This window comes from Zonotrichia leucophrys, chromosome 7 (genome assembly GCF_028769735.1).
Source record: "Zonotrichia leucophrys gambelii isolate GWCS_2022_RI chromosome 7, RI_Zleu_2.0, whole genome shotgun sequence".
NCBI classification, from domain to species: Eukaryota; Metazoa; Chordata; class Aves; order Passeriformes; family Passerellidae; genus Zonotrichia; species Zonotrichia leucophrys.
This window is the reverse complement of record NC_088177.1, coordinates 14,412,799-14,426,834: the sequence shown is the minus strand read 5'-3', so window position 1 is coordinate 14,426,834 and position 14,036 is coordinate 14,412,799. Positions and strand designations below refer to the sequence as shown.

The 14,036-nt window shown below is 38.8% G+C and overlaps 1 protein-coding gene and 1 long non-coding RNA gene across 5 annotated transcripts in view; one reads left to right on the top strand and one right to left on the bottom strand.

The window, feature by feature from the left end:
- Positions 1-2,255: 2,255 nt before the first annotated feature.
- Positions 2,256-4,419, bottom strand: LOC135450514 (uncharacterized). The gene is made up of 3 exons (XR_010441084.1): positions 4,204-4,419; positions 3,717-3,853; positions 2,256-3,592 (listed from the first exon to the last, which is right to left on the bottom strand). It is a non-coding gene; the product is annotated as an uncharacterized LOC135450514 (long non-coding RNA).
- Positions 4,420-5,678: 1,259 nt separating this feature from the next.
- Positions 5,679-14,036, top strand: part of TFPI (tissue factor pathway inhibitor) — a 56,662-nt gene continuing 48,304 nt past the window's right edge. The window contains exons 1-2 of one of the 4 annotated variants that reach the window (XM_064718780.1): positions 5,679-5,909; positions 6,073-6,150. The gene's annotated coding sequence lies outside the window, so the exon portion shown is untranslated. Of the gene's footprint in view, positions 5,910-6,037; positions 6,151-6,533; positions 6,654-14,036 lie in introns of those variants that run through there. The other 3 variants (XM_064718779.1, XM_064718775.1, XM_064718778.1) reach the window with 3 other exon arrangements.

Sequence of the window (14,036 nt, the reverse complement as noted above, 5' to 3'; positions counted from 1 at the left end):
ATCCTTAGTAGAACTGGAGACATTTTATGACTTAGTCTGTTTCTGCAGCTTATTTCCACTAAACTTAATCTAATAGCATGCTTTACTTCTCTTCCCTCACCTCCAATTTTAGTTCTGTTACAGAACACAGATGCATGCTCTAATAAATAGACAAAATTGATGCATGGTTATATTTCCTTTCTTATGTAACCTGGTTCTCATTAAATGCTTCTTAATCACTAAGTCCAGTCTTTTTACTCCACACACTTTTTGCTCCATGTCCCTGTGCTCACCTCTAGTCATATATAAACAGCACAGAATTTAATACACAACAAAACAGTTTGTGTTTATTAAAAGTATTTCAACCAATACACAATCAATTGAAATTTTCAAGGTTAGGAGCAGTTGAGCAAAGAGTATTTATGCTACTCACTGGGCTAGGAGCAGTAAGTGCTCTTGAGAATTTACAATATGATTTCATGGAAGATTAGGAAAAGCCTCTCTCTTAGGGTAGCCACAGTATCTGAATTCACCATATCCTCTATAAATTTAATGCAGATATAAGAGTATAGAGTAATACTATCATTTTCCTTAATAGAACATTTAATTTAGTTATCCAAATGATACAGTAAAAAATTAGGAAGTTTAAATTATCTTCATTGTGTCAAAAAAACCCCTAAATGTAGAAAATGTGTCTTAACCTACACAAAATAGTTATGGTCTCAGTTAATAAGTCTGTGATGTCATCCTGAGTACCACAATAATGATTTTCTCACTGCATTATCTATCATCTTGAAATACAATAAAATAATTCATTTTCTTGGCTTTTGTTTTGAAGTAAACAGTTTTCCATTATAACAAAAGAGGAACTTTCCATTGATCATGAGTTATGGTCATTGGAGGGGGCCTTAAAAGATCATTCTTATCTCTAATTGAGCAAAGTGAGATGGCTACTGCTGTTTTCATGCAGCATAAATACAGGTTTACTTCAGTCTAGACAGAATTCACGTTATACCAGATAAACAATTTTGCACAAATTTGACCTATCCGGTTTTCTTAATTTAAACTATTCACTTCAACTAGTTATTTAGTAGCTGATAATCACTTTAGAAAATGAAATTTTTACACAGTGTTTTTTTCCACCAAATAAACTCAAAGCCATATCAATTTGTACTCATTATACTGCATTTCTCTGCAACTGTCAGAAAGTTACTTAAGCATTTCAATTTATACCAGCATTATGGTATTTAAAAAGTTATTCAAAATATGTACCCTAATGGAATGTCATTCAAACTTTGATTAAAACTCTACAGAAGATTTTTTTTTCAAGAGCTTACCAATGCACAACAAACTTTTAATGCAAATTTTCTTAAGCTCTGCCACCATAAGCTGCTCTTAGTTCCACACAATCTCAAAGAGTTTTGTATGGAACCAAGAAACCCCTCAAAATCAGCAGTCACAGGGCCTCCTCTGGGGAGGTGTTTCAGAAAAAGCCAATGAGGAAGAGAACTGGTCAGCTGGTGGGATGAGCCCTGAGGAAGTGGCTTCCTCCAATCTGAGCATCACCTAATAAAGTCAAGGAAAATGGAAGGGTAAAAAAAAAAATTGATCAATTAATGAAGCAATTGTGTATTGCAAGAACTCACGCTATCCAAAAAATAATTTCTGAGGAGATGACTTGGGGAACAATTCTGCAACAGCTGTAATTTCATCCTTCATATACATAGTTAATTATACAGGAGAGCAATAACAATTAAAGGGTTATCATTAGTTCCTATGAAATCAATTGGACAAAAATAAGGTGTGCTGTGAAAAAAGGTGGTTCTCCCCCTCCATCATCTTCACAGACAGAGGAGTTCTATTCCTTAAAACTGCAAATCTAGCATCTTTGAGTATTGTTTCCATTGCTGTTTCAATGCATGATATGAAAATAGACAGTTCTATCTCTTCCCTCTTGTAGATTGTATTTATCACAAAATTAGATGATCTTGTTTTTACAGCACATGCCAAGTAATTTTATAACAACATTAACTCATCTTTCTCCCAGTGAAATATATGAATGGCACAAGCATTCTCCTCAAAGAGATGACATTCTCAGAGTAAAAGCAGTAATATCCAAACAATGCTGAGAAGGAATATGAAAGAGACCATTTGTATTTATTATTCTTTGTGTGAAATAAAACCAGCAAACACAGCAAAAGCAGCTAGCTTAGTGACAGCATCACATAATTAGGAAATGCTTGGTGAATGAATAAAGTACATTTATTTCCATTATACTCTGATCAAACTGTTCTGATGGTGAGCTCCGTGCATATAGAAGAGGATAAGTAAATTAAAAATGTGGTTTTTCTTCACTCTCTTCCATGTGCCATTATTATTTTACTAGTAAATAGCCCTTACATTTTAGTACTAGTCTGGGTCCCATTGCAACATTCTTTTACCTTTATATTCACAGCAGTGTTTCCACAAAGATATCAGCATTAAGGCACATTTCATCAGCTTTTCAGATTTGGAATAATGTGTGGGCTGATTGAGTTTAGTGGCTTTTAAACAATTTGGTTTTGTGATATGTCTTCTGTCTAATGGAAGCAAAATTATTGTTATGCTCCAGCTCAAAATGCTGGAGGCTGATAATCTTTCCTGGTTGTAATACCATTTAGGGATTCCTTGGATACTTCTCAAGATACCCACCAGTTTTTAAGAAGCAGAATGTTAAGACTATTGACTCAAACTTGCAATTGGATTTGAAGAAAGGATAGTGTTGGCAACTCCCTTGCTACTGCAGATATCATTAATACTCTTGCCTGAATTTCTTTGTAGATGTTTAAAAAACACAGGAAAACCACCCTCATGTTAAACAAGAGGATTATACTGGGTGTAAACTCAGGTTGGTAGCATAATTTTCATTAAACTGCTGGCCAGACTGAAAATAATTACATTATGCCACTGGTTCCATCAGAGAAACAGAGTGAGCCTACATTGAGTGAGATTTTATAAAGAAAATAAATTAATAAAGCTCTTAGAACTCTGTGTACTTTGCATGTACAAAACCAACCTGGATTTTTTTCTTTGTTTTGTTTATTCATATGTTCATACATTATTTAATACTAGGACTAACAAGAATTGATGAATCTTGTCATGCTTTTCAGAGCCTGAGTTATGGGAAGTGACACGACTGAGAGTTATGCTTGTTTTATGTGGCCTACAGGCTTTATGCAGAGTGCCATAATATATTTTACTCACATTTCTATAATATGACTGTAAACAAATACTAGTTATGAATGTGGTCCCTGTGAGGAGAATTTATATGGAGTCTGTGCGTGAAGGATTATTGATTCCTGCCAGAGTTGAAAGTGAGTAGCAGGTATGGTAAATAAATCAGGAATCCATTATACAGGTGCATTACTGCCAGAAACATTTGCTGGAATTGTTTTTTGTTGTTTTTTTGAACATATGATTATTACCATCAAGATATTTTTCTTGTTGCTTATACAGTGTTTTCCACTCCTTCACCCTTGGGAGCAGCTGCAGAGTCCCCAGGGCAGGAGTTCATCTTCTGACCAGGGATAACGCAGAGAACAGAGGTCCATGACTCTGAGCAATTTTTCTAGGACTGGAGAAGTGGTGGTAACAGAAGGAAAAATACTAATTAATTTCTTCCATCCTTCCAGAGTCTTCCTTCTGTGCTGCTCATTAAAGCAGCCAAAACCAAGGTACAAAAAGGAGGCATCTCTCACCCTGTATAACAAAGCTGTCCACACTGCTCTGTCCTTCAAAGGGCTCCTCAAGCCCTGAGTATCGACCTTCTTTCTACTTTTTTGCTCTGTTTTCTTGAGCATTTTCTCTCAGTCTCAGTCCCATATTTGTTCTTGTGCTGTGAGGATACAAAATAATAAAAAGGTTTAAGCTGGGAGCTTAAGACTTGCTTTCTCAATTTTTTAGGAATTACTGCTTTTCTAAGTGTAATTCAAAACTCTTGTTCCCAGGTGGTCTTGTAAAGTCTTTGAAGATTGTTTTCTTTCCTTGATGCAATGCTATATTTTTCTAACCTGTCTCAAACCATGAGATAGAGCCCTTGACTCAGCTCTAGTGAAATTTACTTAGCACCCAGAGGAACTGTCAGCGGTGGTCAAGAAAGCTGCTTTGGCATTTCCTACTGGGATCTTCATCCTGTCTCCTGCTTCACACACTTACCAGCTTAGACCTAGCCCCTCACACACTAACCTTCATCTTTTATCAGCTTTTCAGTGAAGATTTTCCTCAGCTTTTTGCTTCTCCACACATTGCTCTTCCTTCAAGGGCTCTCTGTTTCATGCTACTCCTTCACCCAAAGGGTTCAGCTGGATTTCTCACCTGCTTCTCCAGCCCTTTTTGCCCAGTGAATCAGCTGTCACACTCTTTATGTCTATTTGTACCAGCTGTCCCCCAAATGCTCTTGTGAATTACTCACTGTTTCCTGCCCAAACACAGTAGTACCACCTCAGCTCCTCCTGCTCAAACCATTCTGCTCACTGCAAACTCTTCTGGACTCTGCTGGGGAAATCCAAATCCTTCAGCTCTTCTCATTGACGTACCTCAGTGCCTTAGCCAAACTCTGCTTCTGGAGGTAAACCACCAAAATCTTCACAACAATATGAAAATATTTCTGTTTGCGAATATGGAAATCAAGCCTTTGTTCAAGATCAGGGAACCTGTGTTATCTTTTTTGTAGACTGGACAAGAGGATGTAGGGTAAAAACAGAGAAGGGAGTGAGCAAGGCAATTGTCTTCTTCACATCATTTCCAATATTTTGGGGATCATCCTGCATAGGCAGAAGAAATAATCAAGCATAGGCAATGGGGGAAGCAGTAAGTGCTGAAGGGATTTTAAACATGTAGTTCAGGCACTGGATGAAATTAATTCTACTGAGTGGTGTTTAACTACCTCTGGAATAATCCTCCACCAATCTGCTTCTAATCACAGCTGGCCTGCATCAGAATGTGCTTGAACACTATGAACAACCAGAGCACGTTGTGGGAATTCCACCTACACAGTGGAGCCAAACTGACTGCAAAGGTGAACATAATGAGGTGTTACTAGAGCCCAAAAAAACACACAAAATCCAATCATCAGAGCACCTGTATCATTAGCAGCAGTGTTTATCAGGCAGTGCAGGGCCGCAGCCCACTGTGCTCAGTGCTGTCACCTGGGGTGTGTTTGGAGGAGCAGCTTGTGCTGATTGGGGTGTCCATGTCTTGTCAGGCGAGCCCGTTATGGCTCAGGCACTCAGGTGAAAGCACTAACACAATGATAAGTCACACTGAGCCATATCCAGAGCAGGGTGACTGCGACTGTAGTCTGCTCTCTTATTCTGTGTAGAATCTCTTTACTACGTGTTTCAAAAACAATTTTATGCTAGTATTTGAAACCTTGATTCTTTGGAAAGTGATTATTAATCCCGTGAGAAAGAGGTGTCTGGTCTGGTTTCTTTTTCTTTTTTTCCCTATTCTCTGCGATTTGAGGACCATCACACCCTCCAGGCGAGGCGGTGCCGGTGTGTCCGGGGATGGGGGCTGTGGAGTCCTGGCTCCCTCAGGGACGGGGTCTGTCCCATCGTTCTTCCCCGAAGAAGGCAGTGCCGGGCCGGCCCTGGGCTAATTGCGGTAATTAATTGCAGGTGAGCCGCGCGCGGGCTAATTGCGGTAATTAACTACAGGTGAGCGGCGTGGGCGGTTTGTGAGGCAGGAGGGGCCGGGGCGCTCCCCATCAGTCCCACCGCCGGCTCCAAACGGGGTTCTGCGGGAGCTGCTGTCCTTATCTCCCCGTGGAAAGGCTCGGGTTGTGTTCTTTGTGTGCGTTTGGGTATTTTGTCGGGGTTTTTTGTCTTTTTTTTTTTTTTTTCTTAGTTTATGTTAAGAACGAGGGCAGCTTGAAGCTCAGCAATCTCCAGGTGAGCGCGGTCCTGTGGGAAGGATCAGGGCCGAAGAGTGATTCTCCAATATCACCACCAGCTTTTTACTAAGCACCTGAAAAAACTAAATATTTACTCACAAGACTTTATTTGTTGTCTTTCCTCTGTGTTATCACTCAACACTCAACACGTGCTTGTGGAGGAGCTGCCGGAACAGCCACAGCCGATGGGAAAAGCCCATGGAAACTGCAGGAACGGGATGGGCCGGGCGCATTTTCAGGTCAGGTGTGCACGGAAATAAGATTTTGTGAAATGCTGCAACTTACTTTTACTGCCCTTTTTTCACCCTGACAGACTTGGCTAACTGTGCTCAGTGGCTCAGCTGATGAGGGTAGCAACTAATCAAATTCTTGAATAATTTGGAATTGTAGCATCTGCTGCATCCTGATAGGAGAGGAAGCAGAACTGTGTGTGGCTGGGAATGAGTTATTAATGAAGTGATTACAGAAACAATGGGTTTGTTCTGCTTTGTACCTCATGAAAGCTGTTAGCTTCTCTGAGGCAGGAGGAGGAGGGAAGAGATGTTTTCATTAGTAGCTGCCAGCATCCCAAAGTGCTCCTCGGGTGTTGCAAAGCAGAGCAGTGTGAATTGCAGCAGAGATAAGGGATGGTTGAAGCCACGAAAGTCTGCTCTGTGCTTCTCTAGATACTATCACAGTGTGTTATGAGTAAATTAGGATACTGTTTGCCATGTATCGAAATTGCTAAGTAAACTCCTTGAAGGTAAGGAAAAAAAAGCTTCTGTTTTGAGTATGAGAACACTTTTTTGTCTAGGTGTTAATATATTAAAAAAAAGAAAAATGAACAGTAACCCACATGAATATTTGAACAGTTTAATCGCTTTAAGTAGGCTTTGGGGAGCATTTCTAGTAAATAGAGTAACTTTTGTGTTCATAAGCACAGTGCTACAACAGTCTGACCTCAGCCTGGGTTAATGGGAAATGATAGAATGAATGAAAATCTCAGTTATAACATCAGATGCAATATAAGGAGTGGTTTTATTATCTACCTAGTCCTGAGAGACTAGATGTGAATACTGAGTGTGTTTCGCAGAATTGCGCATTGCATTCCAGTTAATCATTAGAATAGAGCAAAGCATTTATTATTTTCCAAGAGTGGAAGTAAAACTATTCATAGAATATTGATGAGACAATGTATTTTTCAGGATTTTCTTTCCTGCACAGTTTCCAAGGCAGTCCATGAAAATCCCATTCCCTTCAGTCTGGCCTGTGAAAGTCACTGCTACTCAAACTTTCTCTTGTTTCTTGTGGTTACTGATGATCAAATGATTAGATAATGACAGATTATTTTGGCAGAGTTCTCAAACTGTGCTGGACAAAGTTGTTAAAGGGCAGGTGTTGCATCGCGGTTGCTCCTTTGTCTTTACCTATTTTTCTCCCCCTATAAAAATACACAAAAATTGCTAAACATGAACTTAATAATTTCTGACCAACCCCAAGGCCTGAGTATATGGACTGACCCTTTCTTTTGCTCTCCCTTGATGTAATCTTATTTAGTTAGGATGCTAGGGCTTTGCAGAATTAGTCACCAAAGTTGGCCAGACTGATTAAAACATGGATTTATAGAGTAGAAAGAAAAAAAAAAAAGGCTTTTCATCAAGTTTTATCTGGCTACATTTTTTGTCTTGCTTAGATTTGCTGCTCTTTTTGTGATAATAACCTTTTCAAGGCTTTTCAGAGAAAGGGCACATGAGCATTGGAAAGAGTTATTTGTTCACCAGCAATTACATTATTCAAGAAAAATAGGTATGTTACAGTTGGACAGCAGAATTTTATGTGCATTTTAAGATAATGCCATGATAATTAATATGAATATTTCAATATTTGGCTTTTCTTCTACTTCTGTGCTGCCCTGCCATTAACAGGCAGGATTGTGCCCAGTAAGTTGGTTTGAATGAGTTCAAACTTCAATCTGAGATTAACATATTGGATAGGAGTGAAAACTGTCCAGCTTGTAACTTAATGAATAAATTCCATTTTTAAATTTGGTAAAATTGTCCTGTAGTGAAGAGCACTTATTTTGTTCTGTAATGACTTAGTAGAATGGTTTAAGAGGATTCATTGTCAAGCAGCCTCCTCTAGAAATTTTTTTCTGTTTTTCCTTACAGTCAGTTTGGTGTTCCCCTGCCTAAATAATGAGAGTTTACCTCCCATGCCATGAATAAAATTGTGAGATAGTGTGAACTTGGGAAAAAATGGGACAACATTTATATCTCTTAGTTAATATGCATTTTTTAAAAATAAATACATGGTGGTTGTGTCACGCTTAGAGAGCTTTTGTACCAGTTGATAGAGATTCCTTGATTGAGCAGCTGATTTCTATAAACAGCCCATGTGTAGGCAGGGTAGCAGGAGGGCTGATGGGAGGAGTAGGTTTTAGGTTTTTATTGCTGATCGTAATCATGTAGTGACTCTGGAGTGTGGGGGTGTGCAGAAAAGGTAGTGAAGAGTTACATGATATTTCTGAAAGCAATAAGGGAGAAAAAGCCTCCAAAAACCACTGGGGTATTTACTATGCAAGAGGGAACAAGAGGGTGAGAAAGGCAAGTTTGCTGGTCATTTTCAGCTGCAATTGTATTTAAAACACAGTTATTTGTTTTTAAAGGTATTTGTAGTGTCAGAAGAGGGCTTGCAAATTTGAGAATTAACTAAAAGTAAACGGAGAATTTAGATGTGATGTGAAATAAGAAAACTGAAAGTGATGCTGCTGGAGCCTCACTGTGATTCTCACCCTTTTGTTTGAAGAAGATTGTTCTTTTTTTTGCTGAGATGAGTGAGTTGCGTGAGGACAGCAGAGTGCATTTGATTGTTGGACACCACGGGAAAAAGCAGCATGTGGGAGGCTGGGAGATGGAGGAGGATGTCCAGCTTTGGGAGGCAGGGAGTTTTTAGCCTGATGAGCATTTGAGCTGTGAAATGCAGCATGACCTCAAGAAAATATGTATTGCGTTGTTAGGAGAAGGAAGAGGCAGGTTGTTCCCCAAGGGAAGAGAAACCAGGCACAGTAAGGCAGGCAAGGGAAGTGACAGTCCCACATTGCTGCCACTTGCAGGCAGGTTCAGAGGACATTGAAAAAGCAAGCAAGGAGTCACTGAAATATCCTGTCTGAGCTGTCGGCAGTGAGAGTTTCACAAATGAGATCACTGTATCTTTTATAACATGAAAAACAACAATGGTTTTGATAAAGCTTCATCTTGAGTGCTGATGGCTCAAATCTGCTTGCAGTTACTGTCTCTTTCTCCCTCAGCTTCTCAGATTAATTGCTACGTATGTGCCAGATGTTTTCTTTTTCCACCCTAAATGTATCTGGAGGTACAAAATGTAGTCCCCTGTCAGAGACGGTGTACACAGAATGGGCCAAATGAGGGGTTTTGGCATTTCACTTTTTAGGGTGGACTTGGAATGTAGCTGCCAGCTCAGAGTTGGCTTGTTGCTAAACTGATAAAACACATTTTTGAGCCAGGTTTCCAGCCTGGCATGGGATGGTTTGGGTTGGAAGAGAAAGATCACCCAGTGGCCACTCCCCTGATCTTTCACCCTGTGTGTGTGGGTATGACCACACCACCCACCAGGTCATTGTGATTACTTTACTAAACCTTCAAGCAGAGCAACCTTGAAACATGCCTGTTGTAAAATGAACCTGTCAAGTACAGCTGCAACTCTGAGTCAATAAGGTTTTGAATTTTATTTTTTTTTAATCTATTTGTCTTAGATTTTCTGGTTCTAGAGACAATATTGAGCTGCAATCCCAATATAAATACATCATTACAAATGCCTGCATTTGGATGTGTTGCTGTCTGGCTTTGGAATGGTTGATCTGTGTCAGAGCATTCTGTAGCACTATACTTGGACATTTTGAAGTCCTTTCCCTAAAAACTTGAATTAATCAAAATGTTGCCAAATAATGCTCCCTTATCTAATCTAATGACTTGCTCATGTTTACTTAAATACTCCCTGTGTAATCAAACTACTTAACAGAGATATAATTAAGTATAACTTTAAACACTAACCACAATGTATGATTTATGCTGTCTACCTTTTGCTGGGGGAGATTAAAACTACTCATATTCCAAGGAATTCCACATTTTTCAGCTTCTTTAAGCAACTTAAATCAGTTTTCTATGTTTATAGAAGTTTTCCAAAGATAAGAAAATAGATGGCAAACATTGCTTCTCTTGTTTTTCTCAAGAATTATTTTTCTCTACTACAACCAATTTGTAGTCTAATTTTTCCTACTAAGATATGTGACCCAAGGCTGGGAAGACATTAGGAAGCAAAATTTAAGACTAACAATGCCCTCCAAATCAAAAAGAATTCTGAGGAGAGGTGGATGAATATAGGGAAGGATTTTCCAAAGGAAATAATTGAGTTGTTCATCCTATGCAGGCTTGCAACTTTTTTCAGTGAGATGGCCCGGAAAAAAATTAATATTTGTTTATATTTTCATTTGAAAACTAGGCCTGAATATCCTTGTATGTGTAGAGCAAGAGTCTGCCTTAGCTGTGAAGCAGCAGCATGGTCTCTGTGGGTTTCAAATCCTATTTTCAACCTGTGTGTGCTGCACTGCTTTACTGCATCCAAATCATCTTACACTGGGTTTAAACTCCCAAATTAGCCACAAGGAAGCTGGAATGCCTGGAAGATGGGGGGGGGGGAAGAAAACATGGATTACATCTTAACCAAAAGAACATGCTGAGTGAAAGGGTGATGTTCATCTTGTAGTGATGTATACCTCTAATTCCCATGCAAGCTATTTTTTTTTTTGTTTTCTGAAAGTAGCTTAAATTGGCAACTGAAGGAATGCAAGAATAAATAAATATCAAATTTCATACTGATTTCAGATTTTTTTCCATTCTTTTAGGAACTTAAAGTATCAGTCTTAGTTTTTTTTCTCCTGTTGAGAGAAAAATTGAGGGGATAGACTGGAGGGGTGAGCATAGCTTCTTGTGTTCTGTGGGTTTTATAATGAACAGAGGAAAAACACTTCTGTGACTTGCAGCTTATGGTGCAAGATGGAGAGGAAGTTTGGTGTTCTGCATGTTTTGACTTTTAATATGGACAGAGATGTATTCAGGTAATAAGTACTCTCTTAACATTCATGTTTTATGTCATTCAGTTGTTTTATGTGATGTACATGAACTTTTGGTCAAGCATTTAACTATATATGCAATTTTTTGATGCCACATTTTTTCACTGTGCATTATTTATATTTTTAAAAATATAGAAATATTAAATTTATTTTATTACTGTAACTTGGTTCATCTTTTACAAGGCTGAATAGAATTTGGAAATTGTTCAGTTTTAGCATTACATGAAATGGCTCAAGCTATGACTTTTACCATAAACTATGTTTGTAATCATTAGCACTTCAGTTTCTCTATTAATAAGCACCAGTGTGGAATTACTATGCATTTCTTGAGATCAGAAAGTATGGATTCATCTGGTGCTGATTATCACGTTACCACATGTTAATTATGCCTGGCAAAAATTTTGTTCTTTTCCATTATATGTTTGTGGAGAAGCCAGTTAGTTCTGCTTCATTTCAGCAAACTGGGCTGATGCCCAGACAACTATTAGCAGCTTCATTGTCATTATTTATACTGAGTGGCAAAATTTGTGATTATCAGGGTGAACTGTGCAACCTGAAAGGGAAATTCTTGGCCAAACATGTTTATGTTTCTTTTCCTTTCTAGTTATGCCATGGTCAGGATAGCTATGTGTTCACAGGTCCTGTTGTTTTTATTGGGTATTTCCATCAATTAAAAAAAATAGCCTCATTTTTTGCCACTAGTCTTGGTTATAAGGCATCATGGCCATGTGAGGGAAATCTGTTCTGATAAGTACCTGAGGAGAACACCAGTAATGCACTCAAACTGTGATTCAGCTGGGTTTCCCTGAGGTAAATCTGCACAGCCAGTAGTAAATCCCATTTTAGTGGGTAGCTGTGCTACAGTGACTTTGTGATTGCTGCTTTTTTAAGGAACAGTTGTATTTCAGCACCACCTATAGGTATTTAAAGGAAATCTATTTAGGTCCATGACAGGATTCACAAATGGATTCTGCATTAATTGAAAGTGAGGTTGTTTGTGACAATTGCATAACTGCTCTTACAAACATTTTTCATTTTTCGCCTTGGTTCAAAAATGTAGTAGCATTCTATGTAATATCTATGAGATATAACAATAAATTTGTTTTATTGGATAAATATTTAGTATGAAACTGCGTGATCAGAGAACACGAGAGGAAGCTTCATGAGATGCAGGCTTCACAAGCAGTGGAACTTTTGCAGGCTTTGCCTCTTCCTGTAACAAAGGACTGGGAGAAAAATTAAAAGTTTTTAATAATGTCAAATTTTTGCTCAAAATAGGAGGGTTTTCTGTACTTTAGGAAGTGTTTTTATTGATTAAAACTAAAGAATCTGCCTTCGTTGTTTAACTTACTTAAACATGGCTAAGATTTATAAGTGCCTGGTACATTTTTGGATCCAGTGTCTCTTTACATGGAATGATTCATGCTTTTGAATTGGGCAAGAGTGGCAAAATTACTGGCCTTTTGAAAAAGAGAAGATATGAGATCTTAGGTTGCCTGGTTTTCTCAGAGAAAATATCCCAGAAGGCATAAACGCATGAGATCTCTGAAGGAAAATTGTCCCATTATGCCAATGCCCACTGAATTTCATTTTAATATTTTATGCAGAACCTTAAATTTACATGTAGCTTAAACAAAGGCCTTGTGTTAGGTTTTGTGTGTCTTTTTCTGTGTGTTTTTTTTAAATTCTCTGTCCCTAATGGTTGCAAAGAAGAGGACAGAAGTGTTTGTTCTGCCTAGTCAAGCACTATAGGCAGTAGAAAGGGAATTTGTCAGGACCATAGAAGGAATTGTCCCTTTTATGACAGTGAACAGGACTGGTGGCAGATGATATGAGGAAACATCACTGGCAGATCTTTGTGTTTTGCAGCAAGTGATATTTAGTTATAATAGCTGCTCCTGCAGCTTTCTGTAAGAGATGCCATTTGTTTTTGCAGATATCTTTACAATTGTACAGACACTGTTCTTGTGTTGTGCTTTATATTTGCTTTTGGACAAAAAAAAAAACACTGTAAATATTGCTACATGATCTTTTCAGTTGGTAAAGTATTGAAGAGACAAGGGAGAAAGGAAGAAACATAAAACCATGAAAAATCTAAAAGAGGGATTGGCAGCCCTTGCTTGTTGTGGTTTTGTTTATTTTTAATGGATACAGTGACAATGAGAAGTTAAGTGATCTCTGCAAGAACAGTTTAAAAAGATGTCATTCTCCAGAAAGAGTCTGTGACGCTCCTGCAGCCCAAACCAGAAGCAGTCCTTTTGCTCAAGCTCTCTAGTGCCTGGTTAGGAGCAGATGTTGCTGTGGGTGGAGTGGGGAGGGTCCCAGTGGGGAGCCTGGGCAGGATCAGACCTAGGTTATAAACCTTGGGCTGCAGTCCAACACTGAGGAAGAGCAATGTTGGAGCCTTGGGCAGGAAGTCTTCTGTTCTGCTCCTGCTTTAATGCCTTGGCATGAGCAAGGCGTGAAAGATGATATTTCTGTTGTGGAGCTCCTCATGGCTTTGGGCCTTCAGGAGCCATCAACTGCCATGGATTCCACACTCCCTCTTGGTGAGCTTTAGCTCTATTTCTGCAGGGTTTGTCAGTGTCTGCCCTTCCCTCAGATCATGGCAAGCAATGGTGCTTGTCTAATCACTCTGTGAGGGTCACTGGGGCTCGTTATCTATAATGAAATGCCTAACAATTAAAACCTACACAATTGTAAGGTCAGAGAGAAGTAAGCTGGTTTTTGGCCAGCAAAGCTGCTGTGATTAGAGGAGTTTGCTCTCATTAATGGTGACAAGAACCACAGACTTTGCTACATAAATGTAATGTGTACTGAAGTTTCCAGTGTTTTTATTTACATTATGTGAAAGATCCAGCAAAAGTAATTATAGTGTGGTTGTGTGTGAAGAATGTGGTTCTTGACATCCAGCCAGCAATGTGAGCACATTGTTGCAAACATGCTTTGTAAGAAAAGCCAGTTGGGGAAATGGCCCTGCTTTTCTGCTCTGTGTTT